Source organism: Aulostomus chinensis, chromosome 7 (assembly GCF_037954235.1).
Source record: "Aulostomus chinensis isolate RoL2024-O1b breed Wild chromosome 7, RoL_Achi_v1.0, whole genome shotgun sequence".
Taxonomy (NCBI): Eukaryota; Metazoa; Chordata; class Actinopteri; order Syngnathiformes; family Aulostomidae; genus Aulostomus; species Aulostomus chinensis.
In genome coordinates this window covers 4793319-4816639 of record NC_141326.1, presented here as the reverse complement: position 1 = coordinate 4816639, position 23321 = coordinate 4793319, and the positions used below count along the sequence as shown (strand labels likewise).

The 23321-nt window shown below is 42.6% G+C and overlaps 1 long non-coding RNA gene across 1 annotated transcript; it reads right to left on the bottom strand.

Annotated features, from left to right (window-relative positions):
• Positions 1 to 1224: 1224 nt before the first annotated feature.
• On the bottom strand, positions 1225 to 4138 carry LOC147258255 (uncharacterized). Its single transcript, XR_015116741.1, has 3 exons — positions 3708 to 4138; positions 3443 to 3478; positions 1225 to 3145 (listed from the first exon to the last, which is right to left on the bottom strand). It is a non-coding gene; the product is annotated as an uncharacterized LOC147258255 (long non-coding RNA).
• Positions 4139 to 23321: the final 19183 nt, after the last annotated feature.

Genomic DNA, 23321 nt, shown 5'->3' with positions numbered 1-23321 from the left:
CAGGAACAGAAGTTTAATTTATGATTCAAAATAGTTTACATAGTAAACCAAAGTATGCCTAAGCCCACAGAACAAATTGAACAAAGCAACGTAGATCAGTGCCACCACCAGTCGCTCTATTTTGACTTTACAGGAACTGTCACTGCAGTCTTTACCTTAACTGATGCCATCAACCACCAAGTCACGTGACCAACCTGGGGAGGCTTGGATCTCTGCTTGTGATGCATCCAGGTGAACATGCATGCTCCACTCCTCTGGATGACACTGACAGGGGTGGTACAACAGTATTTGGCTGGTACACAGGCTTACTTGTTTTGATGCCCAAATATGAAGAGGTGTTGTTTTGCAGAGTTTGGCGGTGGACTGGTCCCTGGTCTGCTGCCTGCTCACAAGTTTGGCGTTGAAAGGGATGGATCACCCAGAGATAAAATGCCGTAATCATCTACTCACGGTCATAACAATGGAAGGATGGACTTAAACAGGATTAATAATAATAATAATAATCATCATCATCTACCAAAAAATGAAGAGAATGGAAAATGTGGATGTTGCAAGTAAAGCAGCAAATGTGAGCTGCAGTGAGTCATTGGTTGTAATTATTGTAAGGGGCTTTACCTGTCATCTTCAGAAGTTTGTGTGTGTGTGTGTGTGTGTGTGTGTGTGTGTGTGTGTGTGTGCACGGTGTTGGACTTTGAAGATTGCAGTAACTTGTGGTATTGAGCCATGTTTTTTGCTGTGGTGGCAGAAGTTCACTTTTGGTTGCATTATTATTCGTAAAGTCATTTTTACCAGCAAACCTTTGATTTGTGGCTGTCATGGTCCACTTTGTGTGGGTCACAGGTGTTTTGTGTACTAAGTCTAGCAAACATACATGTTCCCTACACGTTGGCGACCTTGTTTCTTTGTGGAACTAAATGGTCATACTACATATTTCTCTTTTAGCGAAATCACATTTTTACTGCTTGGTCCTTCACCTGATGGGGGCGTCAGTTTATCAATCACTCCTCATAACTGCAGATGTAACCCTGTTCATGTAAATATTTGCTGTGTTGTGTTAAAAATATAAATACTTACTGTTTTGTTAAAAACATAAATAGCCTTTATACTTTATTGTTTTAAAAGGATAAAAAAGGCTCTTAAGCATACAAGAATTTCATGTAATGTGAGTTTTATTAAAACAGGAAACAGATGCATCTTAATTTGAAATTCTCAGAAGTGCAAGGAAGGTGAACTCCGCCCCCTTGTGGTGACTGTGAACTAGAAAGACGAGAGGAAAAGACCGGGAAAAGACAGGAGAAAAACACGGAGCTGTAAATGCTTTTCTTTGTGAGAGAATTGTCAGAAGAAGACCTGGATAACCACCAGCGGGGCGAACTTTGCTCTATCAAGATATTTTGGTGTTTATTTGGACTCTTCTGGTTTGTCGGCAGCGCGGCTGCGAACCACCACCATTTTGAGGCTTCAGGAGAGCCCTGCTTACATGTTCCTTTGGTAAGAAGAAACCTTTTTGCAACATTTGTGGATTGTTTTATGAATATTTGTTAAAGCAAGTGGTAAAACTGTAAGCTGACCACTGTGAAGGAAAGATTAAGAAAGTTAGATGTGATATGATATTGAATATTACTGTTATACAGGTCAGGTTTTTTTTTTTTGGATGTATGATTCTGCGTGCTGATCCAGTCCAGAGGTGGCGAGCTAACTGTACCAGGACCCACTGATGTCTGCTGATTTGGAGAGAGTTTGATTTCCTTTGGACTGCCTGAACTTTGCTGATCCTGCCAGGTGGAAGGGTAAAATTGCACTTGTTGTTCTCCTGCACATTCTGGAGAACACTAGAACTCACAAATTCGTGGTGTGGATTTACACCACAGTGCACTGTAAGCCCGAATAAGTTGAATCTACTCAAAAAAATAGAGGAAAGTGGTTGCCTTAAAAGATTTAAATAATGTACAATGAAAACTTGAGTGAATTAAACTTAAATTTGTCAAGATCTGGAATTGTTATTTGAAGTACAATGCACTTAATGTCAAGCTGATTTAACTTAAAATCTTGAGTAATATGAACTGCTGGGCCCAATTAATTGTACTTAGAATTTTTGGTGGATGAATTTTCATATTTATATTTTTAATATAAAATATATGTCAACTACAAAATTGGTGTAGAAAAATAAGAAAAAATCAAAGCCCAAACGTTATTTTTTTCCTTTTATTGATACTGAATGCAAGTCAGTGTCTTATAAAACTCTAAATAGAATGGAGGCTTAAAATTTGCCACAAATTTTCCTGAGAAACTTTTAAAAGTGGGTAGAACAGAGCTCCTGTTGTTTGAACAAGTGCACTCATCCTGAATGTAGACAGTCAAAATCTCACACTCGGAACAAAAAACACGGTTGGACACTGATGAACTCAGGTCTGCTTGACACTGTTACCAGATAAAATGTTTGATTCATAAAATTTAGATTTTTTTCAACAATGTATGACTATTGTCTCAGAATATTGACTTTTTTTTCTGGTAAATCACACTTTCTCTTAAACTATATTTTTCCCTCATAGATCTGTAGTTATCCTTTTGTCAATATATCTTCTGAGTGAATTTTTGAACAACAAAAATGAAATATCCTTCCAGACGATAAAAGTCACATTTATCAAGGAGGCTGACAACAAATGCACTCATTGGTACTTCAGCATAGGGACATTATTACATTCAAAACCTTGAACAAAGACAGGAGCTTCCCTTCTGACACTACTGCCAGCTAACTTAAAGGGTATGAACAGTGTAAACATGCAACATTAAAGCCAAAATACTTACTACGGAGCAGTAGCTAACTCTTCAGAACCCTGTTTCACACTGCAAGCTGGTTCTTCAAAGTCTGTATTTTGGGTGCCAGCTGTCCCCTACCCAGGTTCAACATTGCCTGCTGAACACAGTGGAATGTGTGTTTCATGCACTTTGGGTACTGCAGGTGTACGGCATAAATGAGTCTGAACAGGTTACAGAAAGCCTGAGGCAGGTGGGCTGGTTCATCCATCACCACACTCCCCTCCAGGATGATGGCTACATCGGATGGGTTGAGCTGAGGACTTTCTCCATCGATACAGAGGATTCCCAGTTGAGTTTGGCTGTACCCGTCCTTGTTGGTCACATCCTAACAGAGAAATAAAGACATCGGTTGGTAATTCTATGTTGCCCATCAAAAAAAGTACCTTTCACTGTTCATAATGGAAACCATCCTGCATTAGAAACTACAGCAAAGGTAATCGAGAAAAGAATAATGTTGGCCTTAATTTGGCTTTTCGACAGCTGCCATAACTGGATCTACACATTATAAGTGCACTGCTCACAAAAATTGAAGAACTACTTACTCAGAGCAAAGCTGAACATTTACTGCGGTAAAAGTTTATATTTCACCTGCACCAGACAAAAAAAGACCGGTAAAACTTACTTCAACTGCCTCTTCCGCTGCCCACTAACGTCCTTACTGCGGAGAAAGAAATGCGGCCGGTGAAAATGTCTATCTGGCTAACACAAGCTCCTAATTCTCACCAACTGTACCTCAGATTCACCCGTTTAAATCACTGTTCGTGAGGAAAACACAAAGCCAAACTCCAGGAGCGCAGCTGTGAAAAGTTAGGTGACGACAATCAACGGCCATCTGAGAACCTAACACGGTCGCTAACGTTAGCTTAAAGTAACGTAATGGCGCTCACCAGATTGTGGTATGGACGTCGCGGCGTTAACCTCCTCTTTCCTCGGTGGAAGCGCGGTACACAGCGGGTACACAGCGGGGTCCAGCTCCAGCGGTCGGTGAGAGGCGGTGTCCGACTCAGGGAGTGAACAATATCCCAGTAGACCGCGGTAGTGACGGCAGTCCTCCCGCCGTCAGCCTCCTCTTTCTCCGGTGGAATCGCGATGCACAGGGTCCGGCGTTCAATGAGAGGCGTGTCCGACTCCGGGTCAAAATAATCAGACTAACTGATAAACCACATTTCCCAACTACTTTTCAATTCCTGAAATTTTCGGTCTTTCCAAATTGTAACAACTGACCAACAGCGACGAAATGGAGGGCGGTAAAAACGGGGTGTTTCTCTTTCCCACAATGCGTGTCAAAAGATAACTCAATGAATGAAAGTGATCACGGCTAAAACTTGATGAATTAAAGCTGATGTAATGTAAAGTTGTTGACACATGCATTACCAGGGCTCTCAAGTTTTGAAGTGAGTTCAGAGTCAGACTTTACCAGGGGGGGGGGGGGGGGGGTTCCTGTGCTATGTGCCTTGGCCTCTTGTACACTCATGCCTACAACAGAAGTTTCTGGTGTGTAGAACTGTGTAATAGTGCTGGCTGAGTTTAGAGCCTGTTCTTTAGCACGATGTCCCCGGCTTTCTACATGCCTGCTTATGTCCCTCACACCTTGATGGGCACAAGAGTTTTCTTGTCTGCAGACAGAGCACCAGTAGAAGGAGCTAGTGGTTCCTATTGTGATGAATGGCCATCGGCCATGGCCATTCTTTCTTGTTTCTTGCTTTTCCACTGTCTCAGCTATGGTGTCCTCCACAGTTTCTTCCACAGATTTTTTCTCTACTGATACCATAGCTGTCTTCTTCACTGTCTCCTCTGCAGCCTCTTCTACAGTGTCCTCCACTACTGCCCTCTCCACAGTCTCCTTTTCTGTGCCTAATCTGGCCACCTTTTTAGGGAGCTGGGAGAAGCATGAAAGGATGCTTGTTTGCCTCTTCCCTGACATCTCTGAGGGCAAATGCAATAATTACTACAATGCATTGTCTGGATAAAATAAATATATATATAAATAATAAGTTAACCCACAGTAACTGCTGCTAACTTCCATCCCCGACACACACACACACACACACACACACGCACGCACACACTCGCTCCCACTCCTGCTACCAGGACAAACATCCATAGACAGTATAAAAGAGACTAGAGACTATTGTACAGCAACGAATAAATGATGAGATCACTTACCAGAACCATCGGATCTGTTTGCCCTCTTTAGCAAGCCTGCTTCTTTTCGGCAAGTGTCCGTCTTCCTCAGTAACCGCGGGATATCAAAATCCGACCGGAGACAACAATGCTCCTTTTTGATTGGCTGTTCGGTAGATATACTTTATTTGATTGGCTTGCCCGTGGCGCGCACCTTCTGAGCTCTCGGGCGGGGGTGTGGAGGGGAGGGGAGGCCATGAGAGGAGACGAGGTTCACTTGATTCCTACCTGTTCCCCTGTTATAGCGGTGCAACTTGGTGGACGTCACTGTGGTGATTTAAATGCGTGAGGAATTCAATGTGTGGCGTGAGAGCGTGTGAACGGGTCAAAATGCGTGTGTCACACGCTCATTGCGTGAGACTTGAGAGCCTTGTGCATTACTGTCAAACTTAAGTCTCATAAACTGATATTTGATAGTAAGCTAGGATCATATACTCACATTTTAAAGTAATACAATAAAACTTAAACCATGTAAGTAGACTGTAGTTTATTTTGTACTTGCATATGAAATCCGGGCTAACAGTGTGGCTGATTTAAAAATCCAAGGGTGTATTTTGTTTCCATATTTAGTGATCTGGCGCCAGTATTTATTTTTCTTATTTTGTGAACACATTTGTGCTTTTCTGGTGAACAGTTGTTGACTGTTTAATACAGGTATCTAAACTAAATTTTCTGTGTGGTCTCATTAATTAATAATTAAATCCTTACTGCTCCAGTAGATGAACCTTATCTTTAAAGTTGAACATTTCTATACATTTCCATACTGAAGTGGGTGTTACACAGACCACCAACAAAATGGTGAGTAAAGCTTCCCCATTACAATGAGGACTGGTTTTATTGATACTTCATGTTGTTCAAGTCAACCGCTCATTCATGATTAAGACACTAAATTAAACTTTTATTCATGCATGGACCACAACTTATGAAACAAAGTAATGAGACTGAGCTTCAATTTCGTGTTTCCTCCACTCCTCCGTGTTTCCTCCACTCCTCCAAAATGGCAGACCCTCCATGACAACAGAGGCGAGTGGATAGGGGCCAGACACCTGCTGTCTCTGCATTCTCCACAGAGAGCAGGGAGGGAAGCTCTGAACAGAACCAGAAGAGAGAAGTTAAGCTTTAGTTGTCAGGTAAAATAACAAGAAATGTGAAGTTGTTTAAGCATCGTGGAGATGAACACCATATCAGGAAGATTAAACAGGACAACATACAAATTAATTCACCTGATCTTTTTAGGTTGTCCGTGAACGTCTGCATGAACCAACCCTGAGTCGATGCTCTGCTTCTGGAGCTGCTGTAGACAATGACCACATGAGGCATGGTGAGGTGGAACAGTTTCAGGAAGAAACGGAAAATGTCATCCTCCAGTAGCCTCACAAACCCTCCAGCCTCTCTCACAGTGGTAGGATCAAATTCTCCTGAGTCCCTGATGGTTTCACAACACTGGAGCAGGTCTTCTTTGTGCACAAATACAGTGTTCACCGCTCGGCTGTGCAAGTTCCACCTCACTGTGCTTGCTCCTGGGACTCTGTGGGCCACCACTTTATCAAGCACGCTGGTTCTCTTGAGATCTTGAAAAAAAAGCCAGAGAATCCAGCCAGGTCTGAGAAGAAGTTCCTCACTTTTGGGACATGGAAAGTCCCCTGCTGCATGAGAAGGTTAAGCTGGTGAGCATAGCAGTGGACGTAGTGTGCATTCACGTAAACATCCTGGACCTTCTTCTGCACACCACCTGTGGTTCCTCTCGTGACACCTGCTCCATCGTATGCTTGGGAAATGAGCTGGTTCTTCTGGCCATCAGGGAGAATGGAGCTCAACCTATCCAGAAGTGCTGAGGCTCTTTGGAGAGGCATGAACTCAAAAAAACAACAACAACAAAACCCTCTCTTGGACATCATGGACTTTGTCAGAGTAGCAGATCACAAGCACCAGCTGACACTGAGGGGAAATGTCCATTGTTTCATCAGACTAGATGGAGACAAAGTTTGCGCCCCCGATTTCTCCAGTGATGCTCTCTCTCAAAACTGACAGCATGCAGTCAAGGAGTTCATTCTGTACAGTCTTCGATGTTCCCTTAAACTTATTGGCAGTCCGCAGGTGCTCATGTAGAACTGTATCCAGTGATGCTACAAAATTCACCAATCCACTAGAAACACCTGGATTTTCTGAGCTCTCACTTTCATCATGGCCACGCAGGGCAGGTTGAAATGCACCACAGAACTTTACAGTCTATTATTTTAGATAGGATGTGCCTATTTTTTTTTGTCAACCTCCTCATTATGCTTACAGATCCCTGTCCCGTAGCCTTCATCAAGCTGACATGAAATGTTTATTTTTCCAGACACGGCAAGTCCCAGTGCATTTTCCATGTGGATCACAGTTTGTTCATGCTTCTTTGCCCTTTCTGAGAAGTGCTTCACTCAGTGATAGCTGTACTGATCCATGCTGGGTCAGAGCCTGACGTTTGAAAAAGGAGGCAGGGAGAGCAGAATAAAGCATTAGCTTCACTACACTCAGTTAGCAAAGCCTTGTTGCTAAACCAGGTCCTGGAAAAATACCAGGTGTACTGCCTCCCTCTGTCTTTGGACTGCTGATTGATGGTTGGCTGATCAGGCCAGTGTTCTATCACATCAATCTTCTCCTGATATGTTCTCCTCTCAAAAGGTGTTGTCTTGAGCAACTTAACTGAAAAATCTAATCTTTTTCTCTCCAATTTGTTCCTCGGTCCAACCTTCTTCAACCCCTGCGACTCGACCTGTCAATCAGCGCACTTTATGACATGTGGCTGGGAAGTCAGCCCCGTGGCAGGAGGGTGGCGGTATGTAAAAACAGCTGCGTTCATCTCTGGGCGCCCAAACATGCTTCTATCTCTTGTATTGAGGGAAAGCTACTACTACTAGAAAAGCCACTGCTGCGTTAGTTAACCCCACACCAAAAACAAAGTGCAAAAAAATCTGTTCCAGTGCTGTGTTAGAGTGTAAAATGTCAGGTTCCAAGCCACCAGTAAAAGAGCTGAAAGCACTTTGTCCACAAATAAAATGTGTGTTGAGACAGTGGGACAAACTGAAGATAGATAACAGCAGCACTCTCGAATGAACAACCACAGCTTGCAAACAGAGAGCTACAAAGGGACGGTGATGGAAGAACTGCATAATAATATAGTACACTAAGGTGCTGACTGTATAGTATCTCTAGAATGTGACTGCTTCTTCTGGCCATATATGTAAGCAGGCTTAGAGCATGATGTGACTAAAGCCTCCACGTTTAAAAGAGAAAAAGCCCTTCCACAACACAAGAAACAAGAGCCCCTTTGACCAATATCATAACAACACAGCCATTTGAACTGGTTAGTATTGAACTCTTCCATCTCGATCGATGCAAAGGTGGATGTGGGTTCATCCTTGTTATTTTTCAACCACTTCACACATTTTGCACAGGCATACACAACCACATCAAAGTCAGGAAAAATTGCTGCGTATCTCATTTTCGATCATTTTGCCCTGAAGTTGAGCTTCTCCTCTTGTTTCCACCGCGACCAAGGAGGAGACTTCAAGAACCAGTTGAGAAACTCAGCGGAGTGGTTGGGTTCATAACAATATCATATCACCCAATGGGCAGCGGTCAAGTGGAGTGCACGGACTGGACATCGTTGCCAATTTTGAAAACACCAGAGATGCAAAAATCCAACAGGAAAGAGTCCCTAAACAAACTAATGCATGCTCTTAACTATACACATTGTGAAGTTAAAGGGTCGTCTCCTTTTCATCTCTGTATGGAAGGTCACCCAGGCTTCCAGTTGATATGCTGTTTGGACTACAAACAGAATCAGGCTCTAGTGAGCTGCAAGATTATGTGGAGAAATGAAAACAAGGTAAGGAGGAGGCTATGTTTTTGCTCACTGAAATGCTAAAAAAGGAGTAAAAGGCACTATGACACAAAAGTGAAGAGCTCAGTGCGACAACCTGGTGGGCATTCCTCCCTTCATCCATCCATTTTCTACTGCTTATAAGGGTCGGGGGGGGGGGGGGGGGGGGCGGTGAAGCCTAACCCAGCAGCCTTTGGCCAAGAGACAGGGTTCCCCTTGGATGAGTTGCCAGTCCATCGCAGGGCCAACACATATAGACAAGAAGACAACCATTCACACTTACAGCCACGCCTACGGTCAATTTAGAGTCTGGATTGACCCGCGACAGTGCTGACCACTGCACCACCGTGCCGTCCCCTGGTGAGCATGTCTTATGTAAAAACCTGACACCAAGAGCAGGACCAGAAACACTCAGAAACTATTAGGAGGACACAGTAAACTCAGTAGTGACACAAATGGGGTCTGAGCTGCCAATTCATTAAGCGAGACCAGAAAAGGGTCACACTCTGGAGTTCTGCAAAGAAACCTGCTCATGCCCTGCGATCACTTACCTTTTGAGAAAAAAACAGTAATGTAAAAATGACAAAGAGAAACAGAAAAAGAGACTGCTATCTCGCTCTGAGGAGTCAGACGAAGACAGTGGGGATGGGTATGAATTTCACTATGAGCCACATTGGCCCCCCTACAGTGCCAGCAGAAAGAAATGAGACATCTGTTGACTCAGACCCACAGGCACCTACCAGCAGAAGAGAGAAACATATGTTCCTCTGGCCCCACCAGCACAGACGACTGAAAATCTGCCTGGTGTGGAAATTGACTTACCTGCTGGAAATCAACCTTATCAGCCCTCACCACATCCCTCTCCCTCATCAAGCGCTGCTGAGCCTGTGGAGCCACCCTACTTACCTAACTGCCACAAAGAGAGAGACACCCACCAAAACGTATGACCTATGATAAGCTGGGCATCCCTTTTTACTACAGTGTCCAGCCAGCACCTCAGATGTTACCCATCTACCATCCACCAGGACTGGCTCCATGGCTGCCGTCCCTACAGCCATACTACTCTCAGTCCTCCTTCATGTGGAGACCCCAGCATGTGTGAGCCTACAGACTTGACATGTTTGACTTAAGCCCATTGACAATTCACGGACTGTTCACAGGATGTTGCCATGGTAATTTCCACAGACTATTGTAATGGACAATTTACGGACTCTTAATACAGATTATTGCCATGAACGAGCACTAGACTGTTGAAAGACTGCTTATCCAGTCACCAGACATGAACTGTGGCCCCATGTGACAGCTGATAAAATCAAACTTTGACCTTTGACTTTTTTAAGTGACAATTCAGAAGATCTTCAGTGTCAAGTTCATGTATGAAATAAAATAAAATTATTATTGTTGGGACAAAATGTATTTTATCTGGAAGAGTGTGAGAAGTTAAAAGTGGAATACATTTAATCTTTTACAAGGTCAAATGGACACAAAATTCATGATGTAATATGATTAAGCAGGCAGTAGGGTGGTGCAGTGGTCAGCACTGTCACCTCACAGCAAGAAGGTCCTGGGTTCAAGTCCCAGCTCGAGCATGAGATCTTTCTGTGTGAGTCTGCATGTCCTCCCTGTTCCTGCGTGGGTTCCCTCTGGTACTCCAGCTTCCTCCCACAGTCCAAAGACATCAACAGGGACCAGGTTAATCCAGACTCTAAATTGACTGTAGGTGTGGCTGTGAGTGTGAATGGTTGTCTGTCTCTATGTGTTGGCCCTGCTATGGACTGGCGACCTGTCCAGGGTGAACCCCGCTTTGCCTGAAAGCTGCTGGGATAGGCTCCACCCCCCTTCAACACTTGAACAGGATAAGTGGTAGAAAATGAATGAATGGATGGATGGATGGATGGATTGACTCATATGTTCTTTTTTTCCCTTCCCAAGAGTTCCTCTGTGACTCCAACACCTCTCCAGAACTGCTCTCCAGAGCTTGACCCTAAGCCTAACCAGAACCTAATTCTAACCTCGACCCTAAAATCAAGTCTTGACCCTTAAACGGCTCTTTGAAGAGGTGAGGACGAACTAAAATGTCCTCTCTTTCCAAATGTGTCCTCACTCTGTTGGTTAAATACATATTGTAATCCTTAATATGTAGCAAGTACAGAACACACACACACACACACACACACACACACACACACTCTCTGTTACTTACACATTCCACTCATATAAACACCACATTCCCCCCATTCTAGCCTCCCTAGTGCAGAGTAGGTTGGGCATTATCCTGCTTCACTGGTGTCCTGTCTGTGGTTGCGCTACTCAGGTCCAAACCCAGTTCAGGCCAGCATAACATTAGCATTCATTTACATTATTTCACATTACTAAAACCCCATTGTTTGAAATATTTCTGTGTTTAGTGCTTTATTGAAAGAATATGGAGACTGACTAAACACAACATACAAATAGTAGCACCATCCTAATGTTATATGTCTTCTAAGCTTGATTCTCTTACAAAAATAAACTTAAAAAGGTAGGCAAAAATTAAAGCTGCAAGCAGCGTTGTTAGGGCCTGAGCCCCCGCGCGGCCTATGGCCGCGTCCTTGACACCGGCCCGAATCCAACGGTGTAATCGGCAAATCCCTAGGCCTTGTAGTTTAGGAGATATGAGCCTCAGTGCGCTGCACAGTGTGACTGCAGAGCTGAGAGCCGGCCCTTTAAGAGCCCCTCCCTTCTCTGCTCGCTCTCTGCCATCTCTGTCAGAGTGGAGAGCAGAGGAGGATTTGGCAGTTTAACTGTGAAACACAGTCATAACTCTGCATATATGGGTCAAAAGTGGAATGTAAAGACATCAGTGCGTAGAGTTTTTTCTCAGGAATTCAATGGTGTGCTTTTTGAATGTGTGAGTGTTTTAATTTAGAAGCAACAAGTGTTTGTTTGAGAGTATGTACATGAGGGCAGAGAAGCTCCAATTCTGGTTTCCATGACTGCAGTAAACAAATCTCTGCCATCTCTGTCAGAGCTGAGAGCAGAGCTGCCAGCTGGCTCATTAAGAACCCCTCCCCCGCTGCACTTTCTTTGATCTGTGCTAGAGTGGAGAGAGTGGAGGATTAAAAGAAATGTAGTGTGTAAAAGCTGAATAACTCGGCCTACGTTGGTCAAAAGTAACACAAAATACCATATTTTTGTAGGGATTTTTGTCAGGAATACAGTGATATGTTTTTAAAAGCTGTGCGATGTATGGTATAGACGTGAGAAGCATTTGTTTGAGAGTATGTACCCTGAGAGGACACGCTCCCCCCATAGACTTCCATTGTAAGCGTGAAACGTGTCTCCCCCACTTTGAGAGCTTATAAAATCCAAACCGAGCGCGTAGTATATTATTCTTACTGAACTTTTAATCAGCACAGTTGGGAGAGTAATGTGTGAAAGTTTGGAAGCCCTGGCATTTACGGTTTAGGAGGAGATAGATTTTGTTCGGGGAGTAAAAAAAGTCCTGATTTTGACAGTTTTGTCCAATTTGTGGACATTCTGTTGGAGATAGGTGAGGGGTCAGAGTGTAAGAATTGTTCGTCTTGATGAGACGAGTCCAACGGTGTTGGTCCCATGTCTGTGGGAGTTTTGTGTGAGGAGTTATAGCGCGCGAAATTAAAAAAAATTATCTTTTTTTTGTGTGGCTCCCTAGGTGGCGCTATAGACTTTAGTGGTGTTTTTGTTTTTGATTAGTGAATGTTGAGACATACCGAACGATTGTGCGAAATTTCAGCGAATTTCATGCATGTTCAGGGGGTCAAATTAGATTATGCGCGTTATGCGCATTATGCGCATATAGCGCGCACTCATTGAGAGCAAGAACAGTATAATACCAGGTTTTGAATGGGTGTGTATGTGAAAACTGGCTCCGGGCCGTCTGGCCCAGTTGCCTCATGGGTGTTGGGGGGACCTGGGACACTGTTTAGTGTGTGTTTTTAGTGTTTTTAGTGCTGCTAATGTGTTGCTCTGCCGAGCAAACATAATAGGGTCTTCGCCAGAAGTACCTTCTGGCTCAGGCCCTAATAAATAAGCCTCTTTGGGCAAAATAAGTACCTGACTAAAATTTGGAAAAATTTTCAACGTTTTACAATATAGTTGGTTATGAGAGCAACTACTGTAGTATTCTTGCAAGCAAAGAAACCTGAATTCACAGAGACACTTTCACAAACAGTTTAATTCAACTATTCTCGTGCTGGCATGCAACTTTTATGAAGTCATTCATGTTCAGTTCCTTAGCTCTGCTTGACTCAGTACTGAACACAGCTAAATAATGAGCCTGTTATCCATCATTTTTAGCTGCAAATGGTTTTTAATTCGCTTCCGAGCTGAGACGCTCTGTTAACAGGCAGCACTGCTAAGGGGGGAAGGCAGTAGCTATTTTTCAGCACCTGATGAGCTTGTGAAACACCGCCTGGTATGATTCTAAAAACCTAGTCCAATCGTGGATGCTTGCCAGCTGTGCTTCCCCTCTATCAGCTCTGCTTTTCAAAAGTAGCCTGAAGCTCATGAGTACAATCCTGATGGTCGCAAACATACATTTGACCAATGTCAAATATCGTGTCATCTTGAAGGAAAGCACTGTCTTTAGGATTAAGGGTCTGTGTACTTTTCATTATAGAGCACTTAGTCTGTGAAAGCCTTCTTTGTATTTTAGTCATTGTGGAGTCAAGGATTTGTCTACAATTACAAATTGTACATACAGTATAACAGGACCCACCAAGTTTGGTGTTGACCTTCTAGACTCTCTTTTTCTCACCATCCTCTCCAGCTGTATTGCACGTTTTGGCTGTCTGTACTGTCACGCTGGAGCTTATCACTGAATACCTCTGTCCTGTTCTCCTGAAATGGATCACAATGTGACTTACTGTCCACTGCCATAGCCACATCATCTGGTATACTCTACTAGTTAATGTGGATCTCAACTGGATCTATCTCTGATTCCCTGTGCTGACACTCTGAATATGACACATCACAGCTGGTAACCTATCTATCAAATTCCTGCAAGCCAGTGCTCTACAGGCCCATTTTGTGTTACTTAGCTTTTGTAACCGTGTAGGTGGGCAACTAGAGGCGGCATGGCTCAGAGGTGGAGTGGCTGTCTAGCACCTTGTATGATGTCAAAGTATCCTTGAGCAAGATACTGAGCCCCTAATTGCTCCCAATGACCTTGCGATGGACTGGCGACTCGTCCAGTGTGAACCCGCCTCTCACCCAATTTTAGCTGCAACCCTTAATGGATAAGTGGCATAGAAAATGGATGGATGGAGATGGGCAACTATATATCTCCTTCTGATCTTCAAGTCAGTTCTGGCGCACACAAGAGCCTGACGAGCACATAGAGCCTATCAAGCAGTGAGCAGACACAATTTGTCTCTGCTATGGACTTTCCAGTGTCAGCTAAAACCAGGTTTTAGACAGTGCACATGACAGTGTTCAACCCAAAGACTTGTACCAAATGCCATATCTTTCTCAACAGTGGGTGATGACTTCCCTTAATCGTTTGCATCTAGATGTTGAGCATGTTGGAAACCTAGAAAGCATTTCACGACAGCTGCTCCTTCTGCTGCAGATCTTTTTTTTTGCATTGCCTCTTGCCTACAACGTTTTTTTTTTATAGCGACTACAGAATTGTGTCGAGCATCATTTGTAGAATTTCTAAGAAAATCCTCTGTTATCAGATTCCTCAGAATCACTGAGACTTCTCTGTGCTTTATTTTGCACTGCTGTCAAAAACGGTTCACTGTTTGAACTTTTCCTGTGAAAAAAACAGTAAAGAGCTGGCAGCAGGGTCGCCATTAATCTGTCGTTAAAAGTAACATCTTCTTACTGTGATTCAATTTACGGTAATGAAAAATACAGTATGAACTGGTTTTTATTTCTTTTACAGTAAAAATGGAAACTGCTGGCAGCAGGATTGCCATTAAAGTACTGTAAAAGTAACATCTTTACTGTGACTCAGTTTTGTACTGTAAATAAAAAATACAATATGAACCATCTTTCAAAATTAAGTATTACAACAAACTGCCAATAAACTGAGTAGTTTAGAACAAACTGTTTAGTCGGAGTTATTTCCAGATGAGAAGAGGCACTTTTTTAACGTATTTCAATAGACCTCACTGATTGTAGGCTTAAAAAAAAGATTACTGTCCAAACCTAGCTTAAAGTACACAAGGCAAACTATAACAAAACGTCCTTTGTGAATGACGAACATAACATTGTAAAAGAAAAACAGAGTTTGTTATTGCATTTTACTTTTTATTGTAATGTAAGAAAAACAAAATGATCAAGTGATATTCTACAATTCTACAATTTCATTTAGCAGACGCTTTTGTCCAAAGCAACGTACAACACAAGCAAGAATTTAGACTTAATTAAGGAAAAGCCCATAGGAAGCGCAAAAGTGCTTCAGTTGTGATTTGGTCACAGGTACTGCCATCTAGTGGCAGAAGAAGTGTTGACCCCCACTTTTTTTTTCTTTTTTAAAAAAAAATTTTATATAACAGACATACACCATCACACAACACAGTTAGTGCTACATAAAATAGTGCTACATAATCACTAAGTGCTGGGTCTTGGACCCTCTGACTTATTCTACCCCAAAGAGGAGAAGAGTCAGGTTCAGTGCCTCGGTGCTCTCTGAACAGTTGAGTCTTCAATTGTCTCTTAAAAGTAAAAAGGGACTCAGCAGAACGCACAGAGTTCGGTAGTTCGTTCCACCATTTGGGAACAACAGAAGAGAAGAGTCTGGCTAGAGATTTGGAGCAGCGCTGGGCTGGAAGCACCAGGCGTCTTTCGCATGCAGAGCGATATATGTCTTTGTGTAACATCTGAATATACTGAAGGTATGCAAGGCATATTAGTAGTACAAATAAAACAAAGAACAATAAAAAAAAGGTTTTCAATATAATGCTTTCTGTCAAAAACTGTTCAAATGAAAAGCAAAAGTTTAATGAACAGCACGATATATCATGTTGAAATATGAACTGCAGGCTCTAACAAAGCAGTGTGATAGGTGAGCAGTTGTGTGTGTGTTTGTGCATGTGTGTGTTTGCGCGTGCATCTGCGAGCGAGAGATAGAGAGAGAAAGAGAGAGAGAGAGTTTGTGTGTATTTTCAGAAACAGAACACAATAGCAGAAAAGGACAGATAGAATACGTGGTTTAAGAATAATAGATGTCACCATTAAAATGACAGAGAATAAAAGATATCAGAGGGAGGAGGGAGAAACAATTGGAGGAGTGAAGCAAACTGGTGTTTTGATAAATATGCAAGTAATGGGAGTGAGTAATGTCACCATCTCAAATGAAATCCCACCCAAAATCCATGAGTCTCCTGAGCAGATTCAAAAACATGGGGGTTGACTGCTGACGTCTTTTTGTCACTTGGCCTGTTTTCTTTGAAACGACTTTGCCTCGTCCAGCCTTGGTGCCCCTCTCCGGATTTATGCCAGTGAAGCGCCTAAAAATGAGTGTTGGAACTCACTTAGAATAAAAAGACATTCAAAGCAAGCAAACATATACATGTAGATGTGGTGTTGAAAAAATAAATAAATAAATAAACGAGGTTTACTTCAAAGAATCTAACCTCTGGATGAACTCGAGGGTACATGCTGCCTCTTCTAGATACTGCAGATTAAAGCTGTGGTTCGTGGAAAACGATGCAGCGAGCCCCATCAAGAAGGTTGGCTGAATCCCATCACATATTACATGAGCCTCAAGGCTGACCACCCGGGGCTCAAACATAGTCGAATTTTCCTTTGTCAAATGTTTTGCTCACATGTTTAAAATTGATTGTATTGAGTGGTGCACTACAATTCCGCCTATCATCCAGGTAATGGTAAATCTCAATATGTGAAACAAGGCAACTGGAGTCACCTCTTGTAAGTGAAGACATTTCGCCTCTCATCCAAGAAGCTTCTTCAGTTCTGAACTGAATCTTTGTGGATAAGTACCACGATGATCTTTCCAATCACAAGGCCCTCCGAAATCTCATCTATAACAACAATCTTTTTTTTTTGTATTTTGTGCCTTTCACAGTTACCTCATGAGCAATAAAAGTATTGTCAGGCCCAAAATCAAAGCTAGAAACCGAATCCCTGATGATTTGGTTGGGAAAAAACTCTTGCCTTTTCCACAACAGCAGTGGGTGGAAGAGATTGCCAGCATTAAAAGCTTGGAGGAGCTGATGCCTCTCTGCAAGAGTTTAACACATTTTTGAAATTGTGCATTTTCCTTGCACACTGTTTGTAATAAGAGTGCTTGCTCTCGAATCGTAGCGTCCACAAACGGATGAGTGGCCCAAAGTGGATTATGAGCTCTGGATAGTGGCTGACATAATGATGCTTTGGCTTCAGTGGTTGATCAGGGAAAGCTTGTTTTCTGAAATACAAATATTCATCAAGAAGCACTCTCAAATATGCTATTTGTCCAGCTGAAATGGCTGGTGCACAAATAAGAGAAACAATTTCTCTTGATGATCTGTTCCCAAGACTGATTTTTGACTGGAAAATCAATTTTCATTCCAATGAGCACTGGAAGCATCCGCAAAAGGCACCAGTTTTGGACAGCATGCCCACCCAGCTTATCACTTCCTGGAGTCACTTCACAAGGTCTGTCACGGGCAGCGCTCCCTAGATACTTAAACTCGCTAATCCTTCGGTTCAACTCAAGATAAGTAAACTGTTTGTCAACCTTCACCAAATTTTGGATGCACAATGCAAGATCAGAGGCTCCAATGCCTTCAAACAAATCATGACCAATAAATGGAGGCAGTCCAGGCAGACACACATGAAAGAAGGACAGTTCATTGAACAAGGAGTCAAATTTTGATACCTCCACTTTGGACTGAACCACCTTCAAGTCTCTGCACATGCTCTCTGTATGATTGCACTGTGCGAGCAGTGGCCCTGCGGAGATGATCTGTCTGAAATGTGTTTCTGTCTATTTCACAGTATCTGCAGAAATGAACGCTCAAGCTGAAATCCTCCAATCCCGTGTGACCCTAAATTGTCACCAGCAATAGCGTGCAGGAATCCTTTATAGACCCGTCCATCATGTAAGACTACACCATTGCTTTCAAGGTCTTTCAGATCTTTTACCAGGCAACCCAAGACCACTTTCTGACCAAAATGTTCCTTCTTGTTTGCAGAGAAGAACAAGTTGCATCTGGTCAATGCTTGACCTATGGTGTGGTAAAACGTCTGCTAGTAGATAGATAGAAATAGCAATTAAAATATATCAAGAAACAAGAAGAAGAACATTATAAACAAAGTTACATATATACAAGACACCAAAATATACACCGTTGCAAGTATGGGTGGAGGGTTGGGGGTATTTAGATAAATAATATATATAAATAAATATGCGTGCATCAGCTGTAGATGTGTGTGTATATGTCCTATAAATATGTGCGTGGGGGGGGGGGGGTGCGACGGAGGAGGTAAAGTGTCCGAGTGACTCTCAGCTTCATGAAGAGCTAAAGAGTCTCACTGCTGTTGGGATGAATGACCTGCCAAAGCGCTCCTTCCTGCAGTGAGGATGTTTCAGTCTCTGACTGAAGGAGCTGCTCAGCGCACCCACAGTCTCATGGAGAGGGTGATGGGGTTGTCCATGATGGATGTCAGCTTTGCTAATATCCTCCTCTCGCCCACCACAACCACAGACTCTAGGGGACATCCCAGAACGGAGCTTGACCTCCGCACCAGTTTATCGATCCTGTTCCTGTCTCTGCATCAGCCCCCCCAGCAGGCTACTGCATAGAAGATGGCGGGTGCAACAACAGAGTCATAAAAAGTTTTCAGCAGAGTCCTGCAGACCCCGAAGGACCTCAGTCTCCTCATCAGGTGGAGTTGACTCTGGCCCCTCTTGTACAGGACATCAGTGTTACTGGACCAGTCCAGTTTGTTCTTGGGGTGAGTGTGAGATATACTGCAAGTACTTTGTGTTTCTTTTTTCCTGACCCAAGTGGGTTTACCACTTTGAAAGCATCCCAATGAAGGATCAAGTGGAAAGACCCCTCTGTTTTGTGTGAGCTCTCAGTCATATTTTCCCCATCCTACACATCTTGAACAACATCCTTAGTTTGCATACGGGTGTGGACTTCATTGTATTGCTCTCTTACAGACTTGTACTGAAAAAGAGCTTCAAGCATTTCTTTTGTGGAGACATATTGAGGGAAGCAGTCATTGCCTGCTTCACTTTGACCCGGACATATAAGCACTGGCTGAACATGATGAAAGTGTTTCTTGAAAAATAGTCTTCCTCCGTTGATCTGTTTTCAGTGTGTGGGTATTGTGAGTCCATTGTGAAAAGATCTTCTACTTTCACATCATCAATAAGTGTCCTAATGGCAACATCTGGAATCCCAAGCACATGCAACTTTTCATTCAGCTTAAAAAGTAATTGTGACTGGCTGATGTCACGTATTGACTGCAAATCTTCGATGATTGTCTGAATAGTGGACGACGGAATCAGCAGCTTTGCTTGTAGCTCAAGATAAAAGAGAGTGAGATTCTTCAAGAACAATGCATCATCAATATTTTCAGGGCTAACCTCCAAATGCTCAGAATCAGCAGCAGCATCCAGCTGCATGTCACGGGGATAATCACAATCATCACGAGTGGCACTCGTTCCACTTACACCAGCTGGAGCAATAATTGACCCTATCATTGCCTCTCAGCTGTGTTGTGGTTTCTAGACAAACGAGAAGGAACTGTAGATGCCACAGTAAATACCTTATCACATTAACTGTCTGTCCGTCTTTGATGTGCCCTTTAAGAAGAGAACAGAACTCTGTCAAGGAATCACATTTGGCAGTGCAGAAGTCAACGTGGCGCACCAGGTCCACTGACATGCTCAATCTTGGCTCAATCACACACTCCTTAGGATTTCTCTATAGATGTGCTTTCAGACCTGTTCATTTTTGAACGATACTTTTGCAATTAGGCATGCAACAGTTCAGAACCATATTAGGTATATAGCCGTGAATTTTCATATGTCTCACATAGGCCACTGAGTTGCTAGATTGATGTCCACAGATCTGACAAAAAAAAAAAAAACATCATTGCGAGCCAAACAGATTTGACTGTTATTGTCCAAAAAACAATAAACTACATAAAACTAAATAAAACAAACTGTGACACAAAAAAGAAAAAAAAAAAAAGACTGCTCCTTTGACCAGTTCACACCTCTTCTGGTGTCTGAGGTGTGAAAAATTAACTGATCATTTGTGATGTGTGATGAACCGGCACGTACTTCCTACCACCAGGGCAGAAAAGAGCCCAATGCATTTTTAGGTAAAATCAGAGAAACATTAAAATAACCATTTGATTTGATATGCACAGAATTTAGGCTATTGTGTGAGTCGTAGAGAAAAACATATGCTTGCTTCTAAAAAAAAAAAAAAATTCAAACAAATAACATTAAAGAGAATGAGGATAACAAAAGTAATCATAGGGATATGTTTTGTGCCCTAATTTCTTCTACAAAAATAAATAAAATAAATATTGAATTGAACATGTAAGAAGTTCTTGAATTCTGTGTGTGCGTGCGTGCACTGAAGTCGTGGACCTCACAGTACCTCCGTTCCACCCCAATGTTTGGAGAGACGGGTGTTTTTTTGTTTGTTTTGTTTTTATGCGCAGGGTTTTCACGCTGTGGCTTCGTGCATCAGGTGTGACGCATGAACTCAGTGACAAAGCCTCCTGGGCTTCCACTTTTCCCGCTCCGTCGCTCAGACATACGAGAGGCCGTGTGCATGCGCGGATTGAAATATGGCTTTTAATTTTGACTCACTGTATCAAACGTCATTTTCAACACATTTTCGTTACTTATGGAGTATCGTGACAGCCCTACATCACACACTCATTCCGGTGCAGTTAGCCTAATACAAAATGGTGATAGAGGATCTTCTGCACTTTGAAATTTTGGCTAGCTGCTAAATCCTCTAGCAAGCAATAAGTGTAATCATCAACGCAAACAAACAGGAAACTTCATGCCATTGAATAAACTTAATCCTGATACTGTAATCCCACAGACACGGTCTAGAAGGGCCCTACTCTACCTACTAGTAGCTGTGAGAGGCTGTGATCACCTTTCATTGGCTCGACCCAAAGTTAGTCATGCCCAGTGGGCCCAGTAAACTTGTTATGGAGCTCGTGTTTTTTACCCAGCATTTTTTTCTTTTTAATGCTGTGCAACATGTTAATAGCCTTGATGAATAATGAATAAATGTGGTGTGTGTGACAATCCTTCTGAATCCAGAGCTGTTAAAATATGAAAAAAAAAATTTCATGTTTATGATTTCATGTTTCTTCTCTAACGATAGTCATAGTTTACTGCGGTTGCTAGACAACCTGTTACGGAGCAAGTACCGGGAAGACAAGGAAAGATAGTAAATCCTTGCACTCCGGTACAGGAGGTGGCGGTACTGTTCTTGTAAACTAAACCTGGTGCTGCAAACGAGAAAAGGAAGAAGAAGAATCTCCCGCGTAAGGTGCGTTGCGGCAGGGATGTAATTGGTGTTTTTGATGTAATGAGATAAAATAACAATCACAACGAGAAAAAGGCATACTGATCATTCACTGATGACATTCAGTTCGCATTCCCTTGAATGTGTAGGCCTACGTGTATGCGGATGTACCAGACCAGTGTGTAATGGAAGCCAACGACGGTGTGTGTGTGTGTGTGTGTGTGTGTGTGTGTGCAAGTGTATATACTTCATTTCAGAGTTGAGGCTGGAGGAATTTTTCAACAAGTCATCATTAATCAATCAGAAGGACCCACAGAGTCTATATTGCACTGTTCAAAATCTTGGGAGGACACCTTCTAGTTGGTTCAAAAGAATTTATTCAGATTAACAGGAAAGAATCCAGAGCTCTGGAGATCGTCTCCCTATCCTGGAGTCAGCATACGCAGATGCGTCGTCCCTGACGTTGGGGCAAGAAGTCCAACAATCTAACTATCTTCTCCAGGTTCATGTGTTACAAGGAGGTGCTTATGTGATCGCTTATGCATGCAAGTGTGTATTTTTGATCTTCGTGTTATTTTGCAGATTCTTCTGTCTGACCGCGTGCCAGCACCATCTGTTCCCATTGTAGACTTCTTGTTGCATCTGTGAAGACAAAAACCTCTCTTTTCCTGATTCATGACCTTGCTCTTATCTACGTCTGTCTCCCACTACTTCATGCCGCCGTAGAAATTCTGTGGACTCTGTTCTGACCTGATCAGCTTGAGGGAGTGATGCTAGCCATGAGCTACACTCCTGCTATTCCCTGTTGTGACCTTTTCACCTGTGTCCTCTCTGATACAGTCTGGTCTGTGCTTCACTGACTTGTGTTTCTTGCACTCTAGTTTAAGTAAATATATGTATCAATTTAACTACAGTTTAAGCAAATATATATGTATGGATTAATCTACAGTTAAAGCAAATATATGAATAAATTTATCTACAAGGCCCATATATTAAACACTTTAAACAGATGTTTCCAGGACCAACACAAGCTAGCTTAAACCAATATGATCTGATCTATCATACAATGCCCCCCTCCCATTTATCAGTAGGCTATGTGCCAATAGGTTCTTTTAGTACAATGTAAGCAATTTATTTTTACATAATGTTCCTGTGTTATATTGTAATGTGTTCATATTAATCCTTTGCTTTTTTGTATTTGAATTGAAGAACATGGTAAGAACAAAGAAAGTGAGACCATACGTTACATTTACAGCCATCCCATTGAGAAGAAGGGCAACAGTGTCCAGGAGATATTTGTGGGAGAGAACCCCTGTGCCCGCAAACCCACCCACGCAAACTTTGCAGCTCCACCATCAGCAGTTTGCAACTTGCAATTTGCAACTGAGGACAATGAAGGGGCTACCAGCACCAGCAAGAAGCAGAGTATGGTGGAAGCTTGGAGTAGAACAAGGAAGATACTCCTCGGTATGAGATTGGGGCAATTCTGTCCTCCAGAACATGCAGTTTACTCAGCATGTGGAGTTTCCCTCACCTGTAATACAGTCATCTGGCGATGTGGTGACTGTGGCAGTGAAAGCTACTCCTGTGAAGGCTGTGTCAAGACTGTGCATCGAAGTTCTGCAGTGGTGCATGGGCTTGAAAAGTGGGAGGTGTGTATGTACTTAATACTTCTCCCTTCAATTTTGCAGTTTTCTAATCTAAAGAATTTAGTTTGAGTGTATTTTCCCTTTAAAAATCAACTAGCGTGGTGCAAAATAGAGTTGTTTATAATGTTTACATTATGAAAGTGAATGCCAATTTGGTCGTCTATGTATTCTTCCTATGTAGAATCGCTCTCTAGTTAACAAGTATTCTTGTTTTTAGTTCCTTGGCCCAAAAATGTAAAATGTGATGTCATATCTAAGGACGATGAATTTCACCAGAAAGTGCCAAAGGGCTTTCAGTGGCGTTGGACAAGAAAG